This window comes from Culex quinquefasciatus, chromosome 3, assembly GCF_015732765.1.
Source record: "Culex quinquefasciatus strain JHB chromosome 3, VPISU_Cqui_1.0_pri_paternal, whole genome shotgun sequence".
Lineage (NCBI taxonomy): Eukaryota > Metazoa > Arthropoda > Insecta > Diptera > Culicidae > Culex > Culex quinquefasciatus.
In genome coordinates, this window is record NC_051863.1 from 20410795 (window position 1) to 20421324 (window position 10530).

At 33.7% G+C, this 10530-nt stretch overlaps 1 protein-coding gene across 3 annotated transcripts in view; it reads right to left on the reverse strand.

Moving 5' to 3' along the window:
* Window positions 1-7029, reverse strand: part of LOC6033077 — a 98073-nt gene extending 91044 nt beyond the window's left edge. For all 3 annotated transcript variants that reach the window (XM_038264718.1, XM_038264716.1, XM_038264715.1), the window contains exon 1: window positions 6264-7029. The gene's annotated coding sequence lies outside the window, so the exon portion shown is untranslated. The remainder of the gene's footprint in view (window positions 1-6263) is intronic.
* Window positions 7030-10530: the final 3501 nt, after the last annotated feature.

Below are 10530 nucleotides of genomic sequence, written 5' to 3' on the forward strand. Positions count from 1 at the left end.
AAAGTACTCTCGGTAATTTCGAGATTCTCTCGTATGCCGATGCCCAGTTCTGGGTGTAGGTTCATCTTCAAAAAAAATTCATCTATCAAAAAAAAAAGTATGCTCAGTTCTGGGTGTACATTTCGTGGTGATCGATACTTTCCCACAGTTGGCCCAGTTTCTGCGTGCAGTAAAACTTATTCAAGATAATGCTCAACCAGTGAGCATTATTATTCTCAAGAATAGGCACAAAGAAGAAATAAGCGTCAGCTAAACTATCGTAAAATGGGCGTATGGATTTTTTTCACCCTCCAGTAAGAGGTCGCTTCCAAACGAGAACTAATTTCCATAATGGCAGGAAGAAAAAGATTGGTTATAAATGTCAGGAAGGAAATAGTCAGCCCAATTGTGCCCATTGAACTGAAATTTATTTTTTACTAAAGGAATAAATTTCAAGAAAACAAAAAAAATAAATTCAATAAAGTTAGATTTGATAATTCATTAAAAAAATATTACAAAAGAAATCAAAACTGAACCCGAAAGGGCCAACAATCCTTCTCGTCGTTGGAAACGGCCTTGGGCCACTTTCCCTAGCACAGTTGGCCTCCCATCCCACTATTCACGATTCGTGCCGGAAGGACGTGTCGTGTGCAAGGGAAAAGAGGTGCTTATTTACATATCGATCATCATCGTTATATTACGTTGCATATTGGCAACGCTAATTAACGAAAAGTGATTTTTTAAATCTGGCCGATATTGCAAATTGGCTCTAGGGAAGGGAGAAAAAAAAGCGCCATAACGATGGAAGGTAATTAATTATTTCAAATTTTTCAGCCGGCTTTCAGGCCGGGGTGCGAAAAGAATAGAAATTTAATTAACTGAAGGTGCTGATTTTTGGGAGTGTCGCTAGCTGAAGAATCGGTGAAAGATTTTTTTTTTTTTTGGTTTTTATTTTATTCCAAAAATAAAGAGTTATCAATACAACTTGCGATTTCACCAACCAGATATCATTTTTCAATTCCGTGTGACGAATTTTACGCTAAAAAAATGCCAAATCAAATTCACACCAGTTTCAAGTCGGATGATATTTCATTTTTCGATTCCCAGCCCAGTCGAAGCCAATTCGGCGCGATGTGTGCACTCGCTTCGGTGATTTTTCCGCGTGCTGGTACTTTTCAATCTTCTTCTGCTTAATGTTGGTCCATTCCGCTGACTGACGAGACTCCGTGCACGTAAATGAGCAACGCAAATATTTGCTGAAAATTCTAAATTTAGCGCCAGTCGAAATACACTTGTACCCTCATGGGTTGATGTACAACACACGGTGGGATCATCAGTGGAAAAAATGTCAAAATTTTTAATATTTTAGCAAACAAGAGGTCATGAATAGTTTAATTCAATAATTCAAGAAAAATTAACTCCTCCGTGAGTTCATGAAAGTGTTATTTATGAATAAAATTTTATGAATGCGGTTAAAATTTAAAACATGAATTAAATTCACGAGTTCATGAATCAAAATTCACGATTTATTGAATAAAATATCACTCAAAAATTTTAACCACTTTTCCACCCAAACTATCCCCACTGTTCCCCAAAATCAGAAGACGCAATCCTCTGCCGTCGTCTTCGTAGTCGTCACGTTCGGTTTCGACGCATAACGAAAACAAAAACAGAAACCGAGGGCCTTTGGGACCTGAGGTTTTTCCGGACCGGGGGTTTAGGTTTTTCCCCTCCTGGATTGCAACCAGCAAATTCACCGCCGCCGCTGACTCGTGCGTGCGTGCGAATTTGTGGATCATGTGGGAAATGGAAAATGGTGTGGAAAATACGAAGCCGAGCAGATTTTTTTTTTTTGCTTCTTCGAACTTTTGATTTGTACATTTGGCAATAAATTTTGTTCGTGAAAGAAGACATACATTAATTTCGAGATGTTTTTGCGTTTGGGCTGACATTTTGGACGTGTCGTGGAAAATTATGGATAAAACAATTTGTTGGAATGACAGCTTGATAAACATATAGAAATAGAAAGTGAGAAGAGAAGAAAACTAACCAAAATACCCATAAAATTACTCTAGAAGATGAGAAATTCGCTGAGATTTTAATCCTTCGTTTTTTTTTGTATTTTCTAATCCGGCTAAAACTTTTTTGGTGCCTTCGGTATGCCCAAAGAAGTCATTTTGCATCATTAGTTTGTCCCTATAATTTTCCATACAAATTTGGCAGCTGTCCATACAAAAATGATATGTGAACATACAAAAATCTGTATCTTTTGAAGGAATTTTCTGATCGATTTGGTGTCTTCGGCAAAGTTGTAGGTACGGATATGGACTACACTGAAAAAAATTTATACATTTTGGATTTTGGTGTCACTTTTGTCACTAAAACTTTATTTGCAAAAAAAAACACTATTTTAATTTTTTTTATTTTCTGATATGTTTTAGGGGACATAAAATGCCAACTTTTCAGAAATTTCCAGAATGGACAAAAAATCATTGACCGAGTAATGATTTTTTGAATCAATACATTTTTTTTGTTTTCAAAAAATCGAAAAATTGGTCGCAAAAATTTTTCAATTTCATTTTTTGATGTAAAATTGAATTTACAATCATAAAGTGCTTCAGTGAAATTTTGATAAAGTGCAACGTTTTCAAGTTAGGGCCATTTTTAGGTAACTTTTTTAAAAACAGTCGCAGTTATTCATTTTTTTTTAATTAGTGCACATGTTTGCCCACGTTTAAAAAAAATATTTTTGAAAAGCTGAGAAAAACTTTTTTGTAAAAAGTCGCAGTTATTTTTTTTTAAGTATAACTGCGACTTTTTTCAAAAAAGTTACCTTAAAATGGCTGTAACTTGAAAACAGTGCACTTTATCAAAATTTCACTTAGGTACTTTTTGATTGCAAATTCGAAAAATGAAATTGAAAAATGTTTGCGAACAATTTTTCGATTTTTTAAATCATAACTCGGTCAATGATTTTTTGCCCATTCTGGAAATTTCTGAAAAGTTGGCATTTTAAGTGCCACGGGGTAATCGATGTAGCAAATGAGTAGTTAAGGAGGTATTAGACTGTGACAAACAAAAAAACTCGCACTTTCTGACAACAAATGCAGATAAAAAAATAAAGTAGGCATACTGTTACACTTTCAATCTGTCAAAAAGACCGAGTTTGTTTGTTTGTCATAGTCTAATACCTCCTTTAAACTTAAACTCAGTTTTCCGTAATCACTTGTTGTAGGGAATGCAATTTCTATTCCGACTCTGTTATAATTTTTATGATTTAGATCGGTTGGAGATTTAGATCAGGGATTCTTATACAAATTTCCATACAAAATTGAGTCGTTTTGCACTTAACTTAACCAATTGTTCCCAAAATTTGAGGAGTTGTTTAGAACCCCAAAAGGAACTAAAAAAATGCTGTGCTCAATAATTTTGGACAACTTCATCATTTTTTATCATATTACACCCTAATGTTTCGCCTTATAACATACAAAAATCGACCATCAAAACCGTAGTTTTTAAAAAGTGGTTTAAAGGTCAAAATTTTCATAACCGCCCAATCGATTCTTTACTCAATTTTACATCAAAGTCTCCAATCCTTGTTGATATACAGCGGCTTATAAAATAAAAATGTTGTTAAAACAGAAGTTTCGACCTTTTTTGTTGTGATTTTTGGTCATTTTTCAGTCTTGACAATAGTTCTACTAAAAAGCTCGTTAAATTTTCCATAAACTAGCCGGTTCTTACAGCATTTAAATTGGAAGCATGAGCTAACAAATCTGAAGTTTTTTTAAAAATACCCAAAGAAAAAAACAAAAAAAAAAATAAATAAATAGTTTTTATTGGACCTTATCGAAAAAAAAATACTCTCGAGATATAAGCTTAATTACATTGCTAATAACTTATGACTGAAAACATGTTGACAAAAAAAATAAAAAAAAATATATTTGGCAAAAAATGAGATAAAAAAAATCAAATAACTTGATAAATCAGCATTGATTTTTCAAATTCAATATCAACATCATTCAAATAAAAGAAGAAGCTTGATAGAAACATATTTTAATACAAACTCCTAGATATCTTGTAATCTTGTTGAAACTTTTACAGCTTATAGGTTTGTTTTAACTACAATAAAATTTACTTAGTTGGATGAATGTTTGTGTTTGGCGTTTTTTTTTAGGAAACCTGTAATTTTCTGTATCGAAGCTTTAAATTGTTTTTAAAATATTTATTTTTTTAATTTTTGGAGAATGTTTAAAATTTTAACATACTTCTGGGATCCAAAAAAATGTTAGTAAGCTTTTAATTGTTTTAAAAAGTTTTTTTTTATTTTGGAGAATGCTTAAAATTTTAACATACCTTTGTTATCCGAAAAAAATGATAAAACGGGATTTTTTTATTCATCTTGGTACAAAAAATAAGGTGCAACTTTCAATGAATGATAAAAAAGCGAATAATGATTTCTACTATGATGACTGGATCTGAGCAGTTCTCTACGGAATCGGTCTTTTTTCTTTAATTTTAATATTTGTATTTTTTAATCCGGCTGAAACTTTTTTCGTGCATTCGGTATGCCCAAAGAAGCCATTTTGCATCATTAGTTTGTCCATATAATTTTCCATACAAATTTGGCAGCTGTCCATACAAAAGTGATATGTGAAAATTCAAAAATCTGTATCTTTTGAAGGAATTTTCTAATCGATTTGGTGTCTTCGGCAAAGTTGTATGTATGAATATGGACTACACTGAAAAAAAATGATACACGGTAAAAAAAACTTGGTGTTTTTTAATTTAACTTTTTGTCACTAAAACTTGATTTGCAAAAACCATATTTTTTTTTTATTTTTTTATATGTTTTAGGGGACATAAACTGATTAAGCCAGAAGACTTGCACTTTTGAAAATCTTTGTGATCTTCCAATGTTTTGTTAAATTGTTCAAACTAAACGAAATGTCAAGTTGTCTTTTACGAATAATATCGCTCTTAGTGCTTCCATGAGAACATTTCTAGATTTTTTTTTGTATTTTTTTTGTTTATATGATTAGCAAAAGCCTTAACCCCAGAGCAAAAAAAAAAAGCATTTTAGATACAAAAAAAATATTTTCACCATGCAAAAAAAATTCCGGACAAAAATCCAGCCTTTTAAATTTCCCGAAAACGAACATAAATCCGAACGGTAAGGCACAAAATCCGAACAGTTCAATAAAGTAAATGTTTTGAATATTTATTTCCCAGACTTTTTTTATTGCGCAAAAAAAAAATTCCCAGTTTCTTTAAAGAGAATCAGAACCGGTATTTACAAAGCGGATTCAGTGGCAATTTTTACTCAACTAGTGTTAAGGCTGGTACACATTTTATTTAAAGTTTTTGTCACCCCCCAAAATTGACATTTATGCGAACATGGGCAGTGTTAGTCCATTTGAATATTTTTTGGAGAAAAAAGTGTCTACGTATTTTTTGGAAGGCCCAATAATTATAAAAATCTCTCCGATTTTCTGTTAAAATCCAATAGGAATTTCATAAGCTGAAATGTTTATCATGTTTCCTACTGGATTAATTTTGTAAAAATCCAATAAAGTTCAAAACAAACTACACAACAAAAAAAGTTACATTTTTGAATGTTAAAAATTTGGTTGGTTGAATATTACTCATTTTTTTAGTAATATTACTCAAAAATGTGTAAAAATGTGAACGTGATGAATATTCATCAGAAACTGATGAAAATTCACCAATTCCTGATGTAATATTACACATTTTTTGCCACAAAATCTGTCACCATTTCCTAATGAATATTACCATCATTTTTTTCTGTGTACGCAGCCTGAACCAAAATGTTTGCAAACACTGATTCTGTACTACTACCTTGATCCGAAAAACCTCCCCGCTCGACACGACAACACACAACAGCGCCCAGGTAGCCGTCCCCTTATCGACACTCTGGACATTCAATTCACACGCAAGTCCTCACTCATTTCTCTGTGGGCTACTTGACCCGGCTGTGGCACCTTCGCCGTCGTCTGCCTGGCCAACTATGCTGCACAAGCCGAGTGTGGGCGGTGGAAAATTCCTCACCCCCTCCCCCTCTTAACGCTCTGACTTTTCCAGACTACTTGGATTGTGTGTTGTTGATGGAGAGAGGAAATGGGACAGGGCAGAGGAGCAGGGGTGGATGCAGATTTTACACTCCACAACAAGGTTTATGGCCCGTCGTAATTTATGGTGGCACCATTTTTCCAAAACCAGTTCAGCGCAGAGATAAAAATAGTGGCAGAGTGCAGTGGACTCACCGTGTGTTGGAGCTCCCCTTCCGGTGTCAATGATTGGCTTGTCTGCTGCTAGTCGGGTTCGCCATGTTTTGCGACGACCTTTTGCTCACTCTCTCGGCTTCGCCGAAGGAATCCGATCCGCGGCAAGTATCCTTTTCTAGTTCCGGTGGCAGGACCAGCAGCCAGGAAACCGGAAATCACGCACTTCACCGTGTGTAACTTTAGTCACTGTTTGCAAATCTTATTTTGCGTTCTTCCCACGGCGGCTAAATTACCGCAAATATCGATTGCAGCTTTACAACAACACTTTCACGGTGGTGTACTGTAATCCAACTTTTCTTCACTTGATTTGCGAGGAAATTTTCCATCAATTCCTCAACCAATCAGTTCAATCCGAACTTTCACTTAATTTTCAACATTTATCCCAACTTGCAACAAACTCAAAAACTTCAAAAACTCCAGACAAAGAGCAACCCATCCAAGCAAGCTTGGAGCGGAGCGGTTCTTCCTTGAGATTAAATTCCTCGCACAAAATCCGCGTCGCCAAAATCGAGGGAAAATCGAAGTCCGTATCCCTCCACTTCTTAAAGTGTCCAGTCTGTGTCTGGTGGCAAGAACGGCGCGCACTCTCTGGGCCTGCCAAGCTGGCTGCTGCTGGTCGTGGTCGGTTCGCCGTGTCGTTTCCAAACTCTCTCCCGACGAAATTTTCCTCCTTTTTCCACGCACGCACACTCACGAGTCGAAAGTGCAAGATGTTTTCCTTCAATGAAAAACACTACACCAATACTCGCGCGCGAATGTTGTCTGCTGGTCAGGCGGGGCTGAAAATTGAAATTAAATTATTTTAAAAAAAATCAACAAAATGTATTATCAGTCACTTTAAGAAAATGTATTTTAAAAAACGTAAAACAAAATAAACTCATTTTAAAACCATTAACCCGCAAACCCACCGTGCAGATTGTTTTCCAAATCCGTCCCTGCACCAACACAGACGTGCCTCCCAACAGAAGGAAATGTGTGAAATACTACACAATTACACCGGGAAGGGAAGTCACAGGACAATCATGCTTGGAAGAGCGCAGCAAACAGGAAAAGATTCGGCCGCCGCCGCCGTGTGGAGGATTTTCCAGGTGGTGAATGTGTGTGCGTGAGTGGTGAGCATAAGAGAGAGAGAGAGAGTAACGAGAAAGAGAGGAGAGCGAATGGTTTGATCGATTTGTCGATGATTGAGCATATACTCGCCGCGGATCATAATGTTTTAATGTTTGAGTCTTTGGAGGAGATAGAGAAGTCTTAAAGAGAAGCGTCAAGTCACTCAAATCACTCAAAGGAACGCAAGGATTGCTCGAGAACTCAAAATTTGACAAGTAATGGAAGCCTCTGAGTAAGCTACGGCACTTCTCTTTAAGACTTCTCTAGGAGGAGAAAGTGGTGAGTTTATGCAGGAATGATTATTTTGGTTTGTTTAATGTTTTGATAAATTAAAAAAATGTTCCTTGGTTAATTATGTAGTCTATTTCACTTTCTAAGACTATTGAAACTATAAAACAGTTGTTTAATTTTTACAAACAAAATTGTATATTCAGAAAAAAATCATAAAACATTTTTTTAAACCTTTTTAGCTTTTTTAAGGGTTCAAAATCCTATACTCTCATCCAAATTCCAAGAAAAAATCTTTGTATAAATCGGAAAAACAGTCTAAAATAGTTGCTAACACTTAAACACTAAAAAAACATAAACCCTTTTTTATAGTTTTCAGTCCCTGTTTATTCGGAACATTTTTGAAAAGAGCAGTGACATAAATTTTAAAAATAACATTTTCAAAACAGTTTTAATTTAAGTTTTAATAGCTAGATAGATTCCATAGTTTTTATACATAAAGTATTACAATTATGGAATCTATTTCACAAATTATTTACCTCTAAATATTTCAAAATTATGCACAGTAAAAAAGTCATGGTAATATTACATCTGAGAATATGTACATATTTTATGTCGCAAAAAATGTTTAATTTTGCCTCTGAAAATGTGTAATTTCACCACAATTTCAGTGTTTTTCAGTCGATTTTGAAAAAAAAAATCAAAGCATGCTTCTTGAAGGAACTGAAAAATATAATGACAGCTGGAGTAATATTGATATCGAGAAGATCGACAGCCAGAGAGTCGACTAGACTACAGCTGTAATACCTTCCATTTTTTTACATTTTCTTACTGTGTACACAACAATATGTAAAAGGAACAATTGAATGAAAAACATAAAAAATATTTTCTAGACTAAGTTTTCAAATTTATAATTTAAGTTTTTTTTTAATTTTTTTTACATTTTGAATTTGGAATGTTTCAAGCAAAACAATGTAATTGGGTCAATGTCGAAGTTCAAACAAAAAGTTTTCCTGCTCGCTCCTAATGTAAACATCAACTGACGTGTGCATTATAGCCTTTTAATTAACAGGCGACATTAGCCCATTTACGCTGTTTTGCTCGAAATATTCCAAATTAAAGCTCTAATTCGAAAATTTCAAAACTAAAATATAAGAAAAATCAAGAAAATTAAAAAAAATATCAAAAATTAAAAAAAATGCCGCAACTTTATATGTTAGATGATTTAACAAAATTGATTATTTGGAGTGAAATTTTGACGAGGATTTCGGATAATCGAGTACGAACTGTTAAACAAATTTTAAAATCCGCAGTTTTTTTTTTTAATTTACAAATTTTTAAATATTCTTTATTTTTTTTAATTTCCTAATAAATGAATTTCTGAACATCTACATTATTAATTTTTTTTTTTTGAAAATTTGTTTTTTTGCGAAAAAAAAAGTTTTGCGATGGGAATTTCATAAAAATTCAAAATATGTTTAATCCAGCAAAAACATGCTAAATATGATTATCAATGCTGAAAAATGCATTTTAGATTGGTTTCAGTTGATTTAACTTCTATTTTCATAAAAAATTGAAGCTTTTGAATAAAATATGTATTTTGCCCACAGATTTCCGGACAAATTTTGGAGGAGGGGGGGGGGGAGGCATAAACTTTAAACAATATTCGTAACGGCCTAATATAAAATACATGTTGAGGTTCCAAAATTTTCGTTATTAACTTACGCAACTTTTGGTACCCTAACATGTATAGGTCATCGCTGAAATTTTCAAGTTATCGCAGTTTTAGTGAAAAAAGTCGATTTTTTTGCCGTTTTCGCCATTTTCCCATTTTCGCGCGTGGCGCGTCGTAAAACCCAGTTTTTATTATTTTTTTAAATCATGTCTCCTAAAATTTAAAACATAACTTCACCATTTTTTTTATATGTTTTGTAAAATTTTCCGAGGCTCTGGGACCTGTCCTTTGCATTTTAAGTTTTCATACAACTTTTTCAAAAGTTTAGCTAGAGTTTTGAAATTTTTTACTATTTTCCCAAATAGCCAAACCAATCACCTTTCTTTTGCGTCTAAGACAGCTAAAATCGGATGAAATGTAGCGGAGATATGATTTTTTGAAAAAAAAAGCGACGGCTTCAGCTCTCCAAAAATACCCAACTTCACTGATTCCGACTCCAAGTAAAAGTTGCTAAAAAATAGCTGAATCTAATGCCGTCTCCGAGGTCTCACTCCAGCTCGAACTTCAACGTCAGCTCCGACTTCCTGGCTCTGTGAAAATAATAACAGTTTTTGTTATTCACATTCCAAATACCCTCAGTAAATAAATCAATTCCCTCAGGGAATAAACAAAATTTAAAATAACCAGCTTTCAAAAGTTAATTTTATCGGATTAATTTTAGTTTAAGGACCCCATTTCATGGTCAAATAAATGACCCCGATGAAATTGGTCAAAATTATTGCATAGTTCTAACCAATTTTAGCAAAGTCCCTTAGGGGGTATATCAAATAATAAAAAAATCAATTTTCAAAATTTAAACTTTTTAGAATAATTTTAGCTGAGGGGCCCCTTTTCATGGCCAAAATAATGACCCCGACGAAATTGGTCAAAATTATCCTAAAGATCTAAACATATTTAACAAAAGAAAAAATAATAACAGATTGTGTTATGGACACTTAGAAACTTTTCCATTTGTGCGATTTATGGTAATTTTATTTCTATGTCAGAATATCAAACGAATAACAAATCTTGTTATTAGGAGAGTTTTTGAAATGTATAACATTTCCTCTTATTAGCGTGTAATCAACACAGCAAGAAAAGTAGTAATCCAGCTGCGTGTAAAAGGCCTGGGTGTAAAATAAATTTTGCATTATTTTATGAAATTCCATGTAATATTACACCTTGAAACATGTA